The 12459-nt window shown below is 45.4% G+C and overlaps 1 protein-coding gene across 6 annotated transcripts in view; it reads right to left on the reverse strand.

Moving 5' to 3' along the window:
* The window catches only part of SGSM2 (small G protein signaling modulator 2), a 469837-nt gene that overhangs the window by 38218 nt on the left and 419160 nt on the right, over window positions 1–12459 (reverse strand). The window lies entirely within an intron of this gene.

Genomic DNA, 12459 nt, shown 5'->3' on the forward strand with positions numbered 1-12459 from the left:
AGACAAAAGTCTGCTCCTCAGGTTCTCAGGCTCTAAGAAGAGGGGGAGACCCAAGGGGGGGGGGTACTGTTACGCCGAGCGCTCCGGGTCCCCGCTCCTCCCCGGAGCGCTCGCTACACTCTCCCCGCTGCAGCGCTCCGGTCAGATCCACTGACCCGGGGCGCTGCGATTCCGCTTCCAGCCGGGATGCGATTCGCGATGCGGGTAGCGCCCGCTCGCGATGCGCACCCCGGCTCCCGTACCTGACTCGCTCTCCCTCGGTCATGTCCCGGCGCGCGCGGCCCCGCTCCCTAGGGCGCGCGCGCGCCGGGTCTTTGCGATTTAAAGGGCCACTGCGCCGCTGATTGGCGCAGTGATTCCAATTAGTGTCTTCACCTGTGCACTTCCCTATATCACCTCACTTCCCCTGCACTTCCTTGCCGGATCTTGTTGCCATCGTGCCAGTGAAAGCGTTTCCTTGTGTGTTCCTAGCCTGTGTTCCAGACCTCCTGCCGTTGCCCCTGACTACGATCCTTGCTGCCTGCCCCGACCTTCTGCTACGTCCGACCTTGCTTCTGTCTACTCCCTTGTACCGCGCCTATCTTCAGCAGCCAGAGAGGTGAGCCGTTGCTAGTGGATACGACCTGGTCACTACCGCCGCAGCAAGACCATCCCGCTTTGCGGCGGGCTCTGGTGAAAACCAGTAGTGACTTAGAACCGATCCACTAGCACGGTCCACGCCAATCCCTCTCTGGCACAGAGGATCCACTACCTGCCAGCCGGCATCGTGACAGTTCATATGTTCTCATATCAGTAGCACATAGGGCACATTTATCAGTTCCAGTTTCAGATCCAGTCAAACTTTTGAGCTTATGGCTGTTTTTGGAAATACCAGTAGCGTTACAATGCTGGACAGAACCAAGATTAATATTTTCCACACACTGTAAAATAATGAATAAATGTATTTTTAAAAAGCAGCATTTGGATAAGCCAATAAAGTGAGATGTCACTTCTGTAACAATGGGTCATTTGTCAAAACTGAAGAAACCCCCAAAAAAAGACAGATTTCTGTTTCCAAATGAAATTATAAATATGTCTTCTTAGAATCTGTTTTCATTTCAGTTTTGAACTGCCTTCTGGGTGGGATTTAAAGGGGTACTCCGTCGCACACATCTTTTCCCCTATCCAAAGGATAGGGGGATAAGATGTTAGATCGCGGGGGTCCCGCCACTGGGGACCTCCCAGGATCTCCAGGCTGGCACCCCTGTCATTCGGGTCACGGAGCGAACTCCATTCCGAGCCCGATGACTGCTCTGTACGAGTCGTTACGCCCCCTTCAATAGACATGAATGGAGGGGGCGTGGTGTGAAGTCACGAACGCAGAAGCTGCAAGCTTCCGTGTTCCGGACGTTGCGGCTGCCGGCCCAGTGATCGCAGGGGGCCCTTTGGATAGGGGATAAGATGTGTGCGGTGGAGTACCCCTTTAATGTCAGGTTTTGTATACATTGTGATCAAGATAGCATCCATCTGGAGTAATTAAAACCACAACTTTATTATATCTCCAAATTAAAAAACAAGGAGTGCATGACATGAAAACATAAAAAATTGGGATATACAGTATCCACACAGCATGAACCACTACTTGTATTGGCCCCCTTGTTGAACAGAATAAGGGGTTCAAGTTGAGGTAACACAAATAAATAGTCTTTCCTTGGGTTGGATTTATTGTACAATATATTTCGTTCACTTGCATTTGTAAAGTTCAATTCACAAATGGTCAAAATGAAAGCTTCTAGAAACATCAATTTTTTGTTTTGTTAAATGAAGATTGTTTAATGCGTCAGACTGCTAAGAATTTCTTACAAAGAGGTTTGATATTTTATTAAAAGAAGACGACAAACTGAATCTAAGCAGGGCAGAGAAAGCTGTGAATGGAGCCCTTGCGTTAGATCTAATACTAAACAAACTTCTGGACATCCTGTGTGCCTCTCTGGCTGCCTCCGTCTCTCTCCAGCCACCAGTCCCTGTTCTGTAACCTGATATTTCAGTTAGCTGATCCATTTCAGTTTATTAGAGATTAAAGGAGTACTGCAGTGTAAGACCGTAGGATATGGGATAAGTGCCTGATCGCGGGGGGTCCAACCGATGGGACCCCCCACGATCTCCCATACGGGGGCTAATGCATGTGTCATCGACCTCACTGAGGTCCACAACACCCTCCCACCCCCCTCCATACAGCTCTATGGGAGAGTCAGAGATGCACAAACGGTGCATCTTCGCCTCTCCCATAGAGATACATCGAGGGGGCGTGTTGACCGCGGCGAGCCGGGGCCCCGTACAGGAGATCACAGAGGAGTCCCAGCATTCGGACCCCCTCGATCAGAAACGTATCCTCTATCCTGCGGATAGGGGATATGTGTCTAACACTGCAAATCTCCTTTAAATACTCAATAGTTGTTACAGAGAGAAGTGTAGTTATCAAAGGGTGCTTGTATGCATGGCGGTTTTACCACAGATTACAGTGATGCATTTTTGGCTGTTATCGATAATATATGTGAACTGAAGATCATTCTTCTAAAATGGAGGTTACATCCTGTATTACGCCCTGTGTGACCATCCCCTTTTGGCACATAGAGAATATGATGCAATGCTTACGTAAAGTAGTCTGCTAACCCATTAGAATACTTACATAATGTGCTACGCCCTACTGAAGGATATATCTTGTGTGTACGCTATACAATAAATCAGAGAACTGCTTTGACCTAAACAGAGAGTCAGCATCTGTTTTCTCCGTGCACGTATTTATCTCATTTGGAGCTGGACATCAACCTAGAGTGGTCACTTGGAATGCATCCAAAACAGTGGCACCCGAATGTGGGGCTTGAGGTGGTCACCACTGGCCGAGCATCCCCGCACGCCGGAGGACAGGATAACCTTTCAATGGACACTGGGACTGCAGCCCGTAAATCAGGGTAAGAAAATCAGTAATCTTACCTCTGATAGTGTCCTGTTGTTAAGGTTAATCTGATGTCTGGTGTGGGAGGCACGGCAAGCAGAATGCATCTTCGAGGGTCGAGAGTAAGAACCCCATTCTGAGAGGAGGTTGATGTTCTGTGAATTATGCGGGTAAATCTTACTCCTGTGTGATATTGAAACTTCCGTGATGTGAGGCGTTTCTCATATTCCTGTATTGAAGTCAGCCCGGTGTCTGATTCAAGGACAGATGGGGAGAAGGCAAGAGCAGTAGAGATAGCCAGGTGTCTGTCTAATGGCGAAATCACAGTTACAATACACATAGGGAGCTGTGAGAGAAGTCTCCAGTCAGTACAAGAAATGGACAGTAAATTAAATGTGCGGAAGGGAAACTGTACTCCCGTGCAGTATGTAGCAGACATTTGAAATTAATTCCTAAGTTGGTATGTAATGTATGTGACAAACAGAACCCATCTTTCCGAGACACCTGTTTTTTCTGTGGAGTTTCATGCCCACACTGCTACACTGTAAACAGTCCCACCCCTTTCCCTGCTGCGATGCCATCTTTACTCCAGCCAACCCCCCAGGCTGGTCTTTTAATCTCCCTTGGGCAACACCATCATTAGTTTACTGTCCGGAAAAGCCCTGGCCTGGGCTATACCCCTTTCGGACCATGGTGATCCAGTATCCTCCAATTTGTTGGCTTTTTTGGCAGAATTTTGCAATGTTCGCACGTGCCTCTTCTGCTAAGATGGCTTTGCTGAACCTCTGTCAAGGGAATTTTTCCGTTGGTGACTACGTGGTTCAATTCCGCAGTCTAGCCTCAGAACTCTCATTGAATGATGAGGCCTTGTGTGCCACATTCAAAAAAGGACTGTCAAGCAGGATTAAAGATGCCGTCGCAGCACGTGATCCTCCATCTTATATGACTGAACTTATCCACTTGGCCACATACATTGATGTGTGTTTTGCTGAGAGACAGGAGGAACTGTGCTTAGAGAGGGAACCAGCCCGAACACGGAGATATCCTCGTCTGGAACCTGTGTTTCAACATCCACCTCTTCAGTTTCCTGCGCCTGTTGCCAACGAGGCTATGCTAGTGGATTGTTCTCGTCTTACACAATAGGAGAGGTCACGACGACGTAGTGAGAATTTGTGCTTGTATTGTGCTAGCCTGGAGCACTTCCTCAAGGACTGCACAGTTCGCCCACAGCGTCCGGCAAACGCCCGCACCTAGAGTACGTGGGAGAGGCGTCCCTGGGTATGAATACTACCTCTCCATGCTTTACTATTTCTGTACAAGTCTTCTCTACAGCCAAGTCTTCCTTCAGTACTACAACATTTTTGGATTCTGGACCAGCAGGTGACTTTATTGATGCTTCATTGGTCCACAAGTATCATCTTTCTGTCACTCGGCTTGCCAAGCCCTTGTTCATCTCCTCTGTTAATGGACAAAATCTGGACTGTATGGTTCCCTTCCGTACAGAATCTATCTTCATGCAAGTGGGTGTATTGCATAAAGAAAAGATTGAATTCTACACTGAACTTCAGAGATTCTTGCCACTAAAACCGTGAGAAGTAAACAATTTTTTCTGGTCGAGGGTTACAATAATAATTGATAAACTCCTCCCCCTCCCACACTTCCCTGCCGGATCTTTGTTGCCTGAGAGAAAGCGTTCCTGAGAGTTGCCTTGCCTTTGCTCCGTGACCTTGCTACTTTGCCGTCTGCCTCCTGACCACTTGCTACGTTCTTGATTACGCTACTGTGCCGCCAGCCCTGACCTTCTGCTGTCCTGACCACGAGTTGCCTTACCCCACCTGTGCCTCGAATCTCCTGAGCCGCCTGTGTGCTCAAGCCGTGCCAGGGGTAGCGACCTGGGTGCCGCAGCAAGTCCATCCCGCTTTGCGGCGGGCTCTGGTGAAATCCAGCGGCACCTTAGACTCCGCTCCCTGGTACGATCCGAGTCATCTACCACACAGGTCCAGCGGATCCACTATCATCAGTATTCCAGTCTACTGAAACGTGAGTGTTACAATCAGACATATGGATGCACCTGGTCTGATATGAAAAGTATGGTACAGGCTAAAGTCAGAGACAACTCTGACATAATCCTAGACCAAGTCACTGAACCTAATGGAGGATATGACACCAGGACCAGTGAATTTGGCAGTGAATTTGTCAAACAACTGGAGTACTGGGCTAGGAAGTGCTTGGCTGAACAAACCACGTCCTTACGGGATGTGAGTCAAGAAAAGGCAGAGAGAGTCGAAAAATGTGCTCATAGGCTTCAAAAGTATTTTACACGAACCTACTCATAGAAAGTTATTAGTTCACACATTTGTTGATGGTCTACGTCCCGGCATCAACAAGACCCTGACCTCTTGCTGCCCCGAATGGAGAATGCTAGACATGCAAGCCCTGGTGCAGATAGCAAAGGGATTGGAGGTCTCCACTAAGAAGCAAAAGACAGCCATGCTGGCAGTCATGACAGGAAGTCCTGAGGATCCGCCCCCAGCCAGATGTTGTTATGGGTGCGGCAAACCTGGCCACATAAAGAGGAATTGCCGCAGTCGTCACCTATGGGCCACGCACAAAGCTGCACAGGATTCCAACAAACGGACACCTCCCTCCACAACAGCATAGGAAGCCGGTAAGTCAGTGACAGGAAAATAAACTTTGTGTATGGCCCTAAAAACTCCACCTGCCAACCCAACTCCACAAGTAACACTCACAGTGGGAGGGCGGGGACTTCCCTTCCTGGTAAACACTGGTGCAGATCACAGCGTTCTACGTGATCAGGCCATACCTCCCACCTGGCTTACTGATATGCAGCTTCCTTATACAGGAGTTGAGGGGACTGTTCAGCAAACTCTATTACGCACCCTCTCCCGGTTACATCGCCGCAGGTTTACCTGCCCTCTAGCACTGTACCAAAGTTTGGAATTAGCCGCACCTGTCCTTTCAACCTACTGGGTACTGATCTCTTGCAGAAAGTCCGGGCTAACATACAATTCCAAGAAGATGGCACTGTCACCCTCAGCTCAAAACTGGACCCAGAGGAAACCTGCCTTCTCATGGCCATTTGCTCAGATCCTGCTATCACCATGACGCCTGATGAGTTGCTCCAACATGTCATCTCAACTATTCCAGCCCATCTGTGGACCACCGGTCCACATGACATTGGCCACATGAAGGTACCGCCAGTCCATGTGACATTGAAAGATCCAAATGTCCTACCTTACAAGCCACAGTACCCGCTGTCTGTCCAACAATTTACTGCCATCTCTAAGCAAGTCAAGTCTCTACTTGAAAGTGGTGCAATCATACTGATAATGTCCCCATGTAATACACCTTTGTCCAAAGAGAGGTGGGGGGAGGGGAGAGGGGAGGAAACGGGGAAGCTCCAGCTCCACTTGGAAGTAAAAAATTCCTTTATTGATTATCCATAAAATAAGAAAAAGCTAAAAAAGTGCAAAAAATCAAACGTGCATGGTGAGTTAAAATTTCACGTCCACCGACGCGTTTCGGGCTGTCAAAAGCCCTTAATCTTGGTGTATGATCTACATGCTTCGAGCTGCTTATATACACTGACAACCTTATCACAGGTCACATGATCAGAGGCCACATGACCCTACACATCTGATGCTTAATTGACCTAAACTTATTATGAACCACATATCACGGCCACAAGGTAAACTAATATATTGACCCTAAAAATAGATAGGCAACATGAGTATCAATAGATATATGCCAGGTCATTTCTATAATTCATCCCTGCTGGAAATCTAGTTTCCAGCATAATAATCCAATATGCCTCACGTTTAAGCAATAGGCGGGTCCAGTCTCCACCTCGTTGAGGAGGGGAAACCCTTTCAATGCCGCATACTTCAATGAAGTCTGAATTACCCTGGTGGACCTCGGCTATATGCCTAGACAAACCAGACATTGAGCGTGAGTTAAAAAACGCAATGTTTTTGAAGCATATTAATCATAATGATTTGAATTTAAAATTCACCACTGAATGGGGTGGTATAGGCATCAATTTTTTGGATGTTAATTTGAAAGGAGATCCTCAAGAAGGAATTTGTACGAGCCTTTACAGAAAGCCCACATCTGGCAACAGTATTTTGTTCGCAGATAGCTGTCATCCCCGTCATGTAACCCGCAATCTACCTGTTGGAGAATACATTCGAGCAAAAAGGGCATCATCCACCAAAGAAATCTTTGAACAAACGAGTAAAGATATAGATGACAGGTTATTAAAAAGGGGATACTCAAAATCTACTCTAACTAGAGCCAAACGCATAGCTCAACATAAAGACAGGGATGAGTTATTATGTAACAGCCATAAAAAAGATACATCAAATGGTGGCAGAGTTACATTCTCAACACAATACAGTATGCAGTTTTCACAGATAAAATCCATTATGTTGCAAAACTTACCTGTTCTTTATGAAGATGATACATTGTACAATGTTCTTCAAGAAGGCGTTAACATTGTGGCAAAAAGAGGTCGCACTCTGCGCAACCAATTGTCCCCTAGTGACTTTACACACAAATCTCAAGACAATACGTGGTTACATTTAAAGGTTTTTTTTTTTAGTGTGCAAAAAACAGATGCAATCTCTGCCGATATGCCTGTAAATCCAATACCTTTGCTTCCATCATGAATGGCAAAAAATACCCCATCAAATCATTTCTTAATTGTGACACTACACATGTAATTTATGTGGCTACATGTAAAGAGTGTAAGAAACAATACGTAGGTTGCACAACTAGGAAACTGAAAAAACGCATATATGAACATATGCATAATGCACACATTGCGTTTTTTAACTCACGCTCAATGTCTGGTTTGTCTAGACATATAGCCGAGGTCCACCAGGGTAATTCAGACTTCATTGAAGTATGCGGCATTGAAAGGGTTTCCCCTCCTCAACGAGGTGGAGACTGGACCCGCCTATTGCTTAAACGTGAGGCATATTGGATTCTTATGCTGGAAACTAGATTTCCAGCAGGGATGAATTATAGAAATGACCTGGCATATATCTATTGATACTCATGTTGCCTATCTATTTTTAGGGTCAATATATTAGTTTACCTTGTGGCCGTGATATGTGGTTCATAATAAGTTTAGGTCAATTAAGCATCAGATGTGTAGGGTCATGTGGCCTCTGATCATGTGACCTGTGATAAGGTTGTCAGTGTATATAAGCAGTTCGAAGTATGTAGATCATACACCAAGATTAAGGGCTTTTGACAGCCCGAAACGCGTCGGTGGACGTGAGATTTTAACTCACCATGCACGTTTGATTTTTTGCACTTTTTTACCTTTTTCTTATTTTATGGATAATCAATAAAGGAATAGGGCTGTGCACGCAGCCAGTTCTCTCCTTGATGTCCCCTCTGACATAGTGCTTGGACACCCTCTTACAGTTCTGGCTCCTCATGATATCTCAGCCATTCTCCAACAGACTCAACCACGGCACCTCACTGCTGCTTGTTACCTATGGCTCCAGTGCAGCCTACTGCTCCCAGACAACATCTAAATTCAACGCGGTCACATGCTTAACCCAGCTGCACTTCTTCCTCTTCCAAGGGGTGAGTATTGGCAGGAGAATGGAGAAAACTAAATTGACCTCACGGCAGAAGTGCTTCAAGAACAAGACCTCTAGGCTTCCACAGAATCCTTTTATGGTGGAGAACCACATGACTGCCTCACATTGATGGACACTGAAGACAGACCACCTCCTACCACGTGATGTTAGTGGATGGCTCCTGGTTTGCTGATGACAAGGGTAGGCATCATTCTGGCTTTTCAGTAATGTCTGAGCACCAAGTGTTGCACATGGAACAGTTACAGCCAGATCAGTCTGCCCAAGAGGTTGAATTACGGGCTTTGAAAAATGCTTGAAAAATGGTGCGGAATTAATGTGAGCATTACTACTGCCAAAACAGGTAGCGATGATCATGGTCAAGCCCCATACCAGAACAAACACTACTGAGGCAAGAGGGAATGCACTGGTGGATCAAGCATCAAAGAAGGCGGAAGTGGGAGAGAAAGAAGAGGGAAAGGAAAGGAAGAGACTGCTGTCTGTTTGACGGCAACCCAACAAGAGGATCCACAGCAAGTCTCATGGGAGCCATTGGAGAAGATGCAAGAACAAGCAAGTCAGGAGGAGAAGGAAATGTGAAAGAAGAGAGGAGCATCTCTGGAAGGATCTGGAGAAGACAGTGTGCCTACCCCAAGCATTGTATCCAATGATTGCAGCCCTGGCCCTTGGACCCACTCATCTGTCCAAAACCATCATGAAGGATCTGATAAGCAAATTGTGAATTGCTCTAGAAATCACACCAGCCCTGGTCAAGTACTGTCAAGCCTGTCTCATCTGTGCAGAATGCAACCCAGGAAGGACTGAGCCAACTCACACCGTATACTAAAATCAAAACTGCTCAAAATGACCAGAGAGACAGACATGAATATGGTGCTTAGTCTACCAATAGCCCTGTTTAGTGTAAGGCACACACGAAGCCCCCACACAAGTCAACTCCATATGAGATATTGTTCAGGTCCAGTCCTAGATTAGGGGTCTATTACCCACAACAAATGCAGTTGACAAATGACTCAATGGCCAAATATGTTGCTGAAATTAACAAACAACTGTCTAACATACATGGTCGAGTCTTTTATTCCTTCCAGATCCTGATCTCATCGAAGGCTCAGATTCCTTCAAGCCTGGAGACTGGATCTTGACAAAGAAACACATTAGGAACACTCTTGAACCCAGACATGAAAGTCCGTACCAGGTTCTGTTAACAACACCCACCTCAGTCAAGTTAGAAGGGAAGCCCACCTGGATCCATGCATTTCATTGCAAGAGGTTCAAGAGCAGCCTGGTTCCAGATCAATAAATTTACCATGTTATGTGTGTGGTTACTGGGGTTATAGCTGGTAGCCATAGTACAGTCTTCACCTTATGTGTTCTGGGTAAATACCTCCTCTCCTATAGCCACCTGGGATTTTGATGTATGTCAGGTCATGATCTGTCCTAAGGGTACCACTATATAAGGGGTTTGTGTACTATATGTGTGTCACTAACTCACAACATAAATGGCGTTAGTCCTGGTCCTGGAGCATGGGAGATGATTGAGGATGTTTATTTTGTATGTGGTAATTGCAAACTTAGAACCAGGCTGGAATCCAGCTGGACAGGTAAATGTGTCCTGACAAAAGCAGTCATGCCCTTTAACATCATCTCACCTCATGACCTTGTCAATCTCTGGACATATACCAAGCACTGGCCAAGAGGTCAGTTCCAGGGTGTTCCGATCCACACACACATATATATACATAGATGTGATAGGAGTCGCGAGGGGGGTCCCCAACAAGTTTGAAGCCGGGATCAGGTAAAGGCAGGGTTTGGAATCCATCTTTCCTATTATTGCAGTTCTTTAAACATATCCTCTGGTATACCAAAATCCTGTTACCAGGGGAACGTACGTAAGGAATGTGCTGTTGCCACCACAGGAGAAGAGGAATACTGGAGGAATTGTTAGGGATGTTAGGGAATCAATAATAATCTCCAAGGGGGACTGTTAAGGATAATATATGTAAAATGAAGATAATTCTTCTAAAATGGAGGTTGCATCCTGTATTGCACCCTGTGTGACCATCCATCCCCTTTTGGCACAGAGAGAATATGATGCAATGCTTACGTAAAGTAGTCCGCAAACCAATTAGAATGCTTATACAATGTGCTATACAATAAATCAGAAAACTGCTTTGACCCAAAGAGAGAGTCAGCATCTGTTTTCTCAGTGCACCTATTTATCTAATTTGAAGCAGGACATGCAGTTTACGTGTCGCACAGTCAAAAATTACATTGACGAACTGTAGCAATGTATAGTAAGCCATGTGCAGTTTTTGCCACACATTTCCCAGCCACAATGCACAAACCGCTACTTGTATGGGCCCCCTTGTATGGATTAACTGAGGTAACATAAATTGTCTTCCCTTGAGTTATGTTTATTGCACAATGTATTTAGTGCACTTTGTTATTTCGTGAGATGGAGATTATTTAACCATTTTATGCTTCTGAGTGATCAGAAATTAACTTTGCACATTCTTTTTACTACAGTGATGCACAGGGCCATATTTACAGCTTATGCTGCCCTAGGCACTCCGAATGAATACACTCTATGAGGGTGATTCCATAACACTTCTGCCCTAGGCACAGGCCCACAGGTACCTAATGGCAAATACAGCCCTGGCCTTGTAGAGTAGGGGCTTAGAATAAGTTAATCCTACAAAGAGTGAGAATATGCTTTATAGCTTCAAATTTATGAACAATTTTTTTTTCTTTTTGTCTATTCAGGAAAGGGGTTAAAGAAACCAATCTGTAAGTGGTTGATGTGTGGGACTGAAAAGAAGTTGCTTGAGAGAATAAGGCAAAGTGGATCTAAGCAGGGCAGGGGTGGACACTAGACACCAACAACAGTGGGCCCCTGAGCAAGAGCAGTACCTGAACCCCTTATTTTCCAGTGCCTAATTTGGTGTGCTTTACCCCTGAGCTTACCTGATTAAAACTAGTTGTGATGTCACAGCATCTCAACTGGTGGAAACACACTTATGATGTCACAGCTGCTTAACTGACTGAAATACACTCAAGATGTCACAGCTGCTCAACTGACTGAAATACACTCATGATGTCACAGCTGCTCAACTGATGGAAACACATTATGATGTCATAGATGCTCAACTAGCCTGCTGCTCACTTGTAAAGTCACAGTAGCTTACATTACTGAAACCCACTGTGATGTCACAACAGTTTACCTCATTAAAACTTAATTATGATGTCACAGCAGTTTACCTGATTCAAAATTACTTGTGATATCACAGCCGCTGTGTAAGGACACACAAATATGACTTTCTTATGTTTTTATCTTAAAAAATTATATCTATTCCTTTCTTTAAAAAATCTCCCAAATCACTAGTCAAATAGTTGTTGCTTGCAGGAACCTCATGTACCCAGGATAAGGTCACTAAGCTGTTCCTGAATGTTTTGCATTCCCTTCCAAACTAATTTCCAAACTATCGTAGACTCTTTTCCCTTAGCATCCCAGACTATCCTTCAGTCATGTATTTAACCATATGTACTACACCACTATCTCCTCTCCCTATCAGTCACCTCTGCATATTTAGGTGGGGCTGACACGGATGCCAGGAAGTGGCTGTAAGCCATAAGACAGACAGGGCACAATATTGTATTCTTTTTCCTCTCAATTGTGTTTGACGCCTGGTAGACCACTTTTTTCTTTGCCTACTGAAACATGTTCTCAACTCTGCTACATCAGTGTCATGTACTGCTTGGTATATCATTGGTTGACTAGAACCCTTATCCTGTAGTGGGGCAACAATCTGAAGGAAACTTCTATGCTATACAAATCTGACAAAAAGAATGAGCCAGAGTTCTGTCTTTGATGGTACAACCCTTGGGCCTAACTTT

The sequence above is a fragment of the Hyla sarda genome, chromosome 2 (genome assembly GCF_029499605.1).
Source record: "Hyla sarda isolate aHylSar1 chromosome 2, aHylSar1.hap1, whole genome shotgun sequence".
Taxonomy (NCBI): domain Eukaryota; kingdom Metazoa; phylum Chordata; class Amphibia; order Anura; family Hylidae; genus Hyla; species Hyla sarda.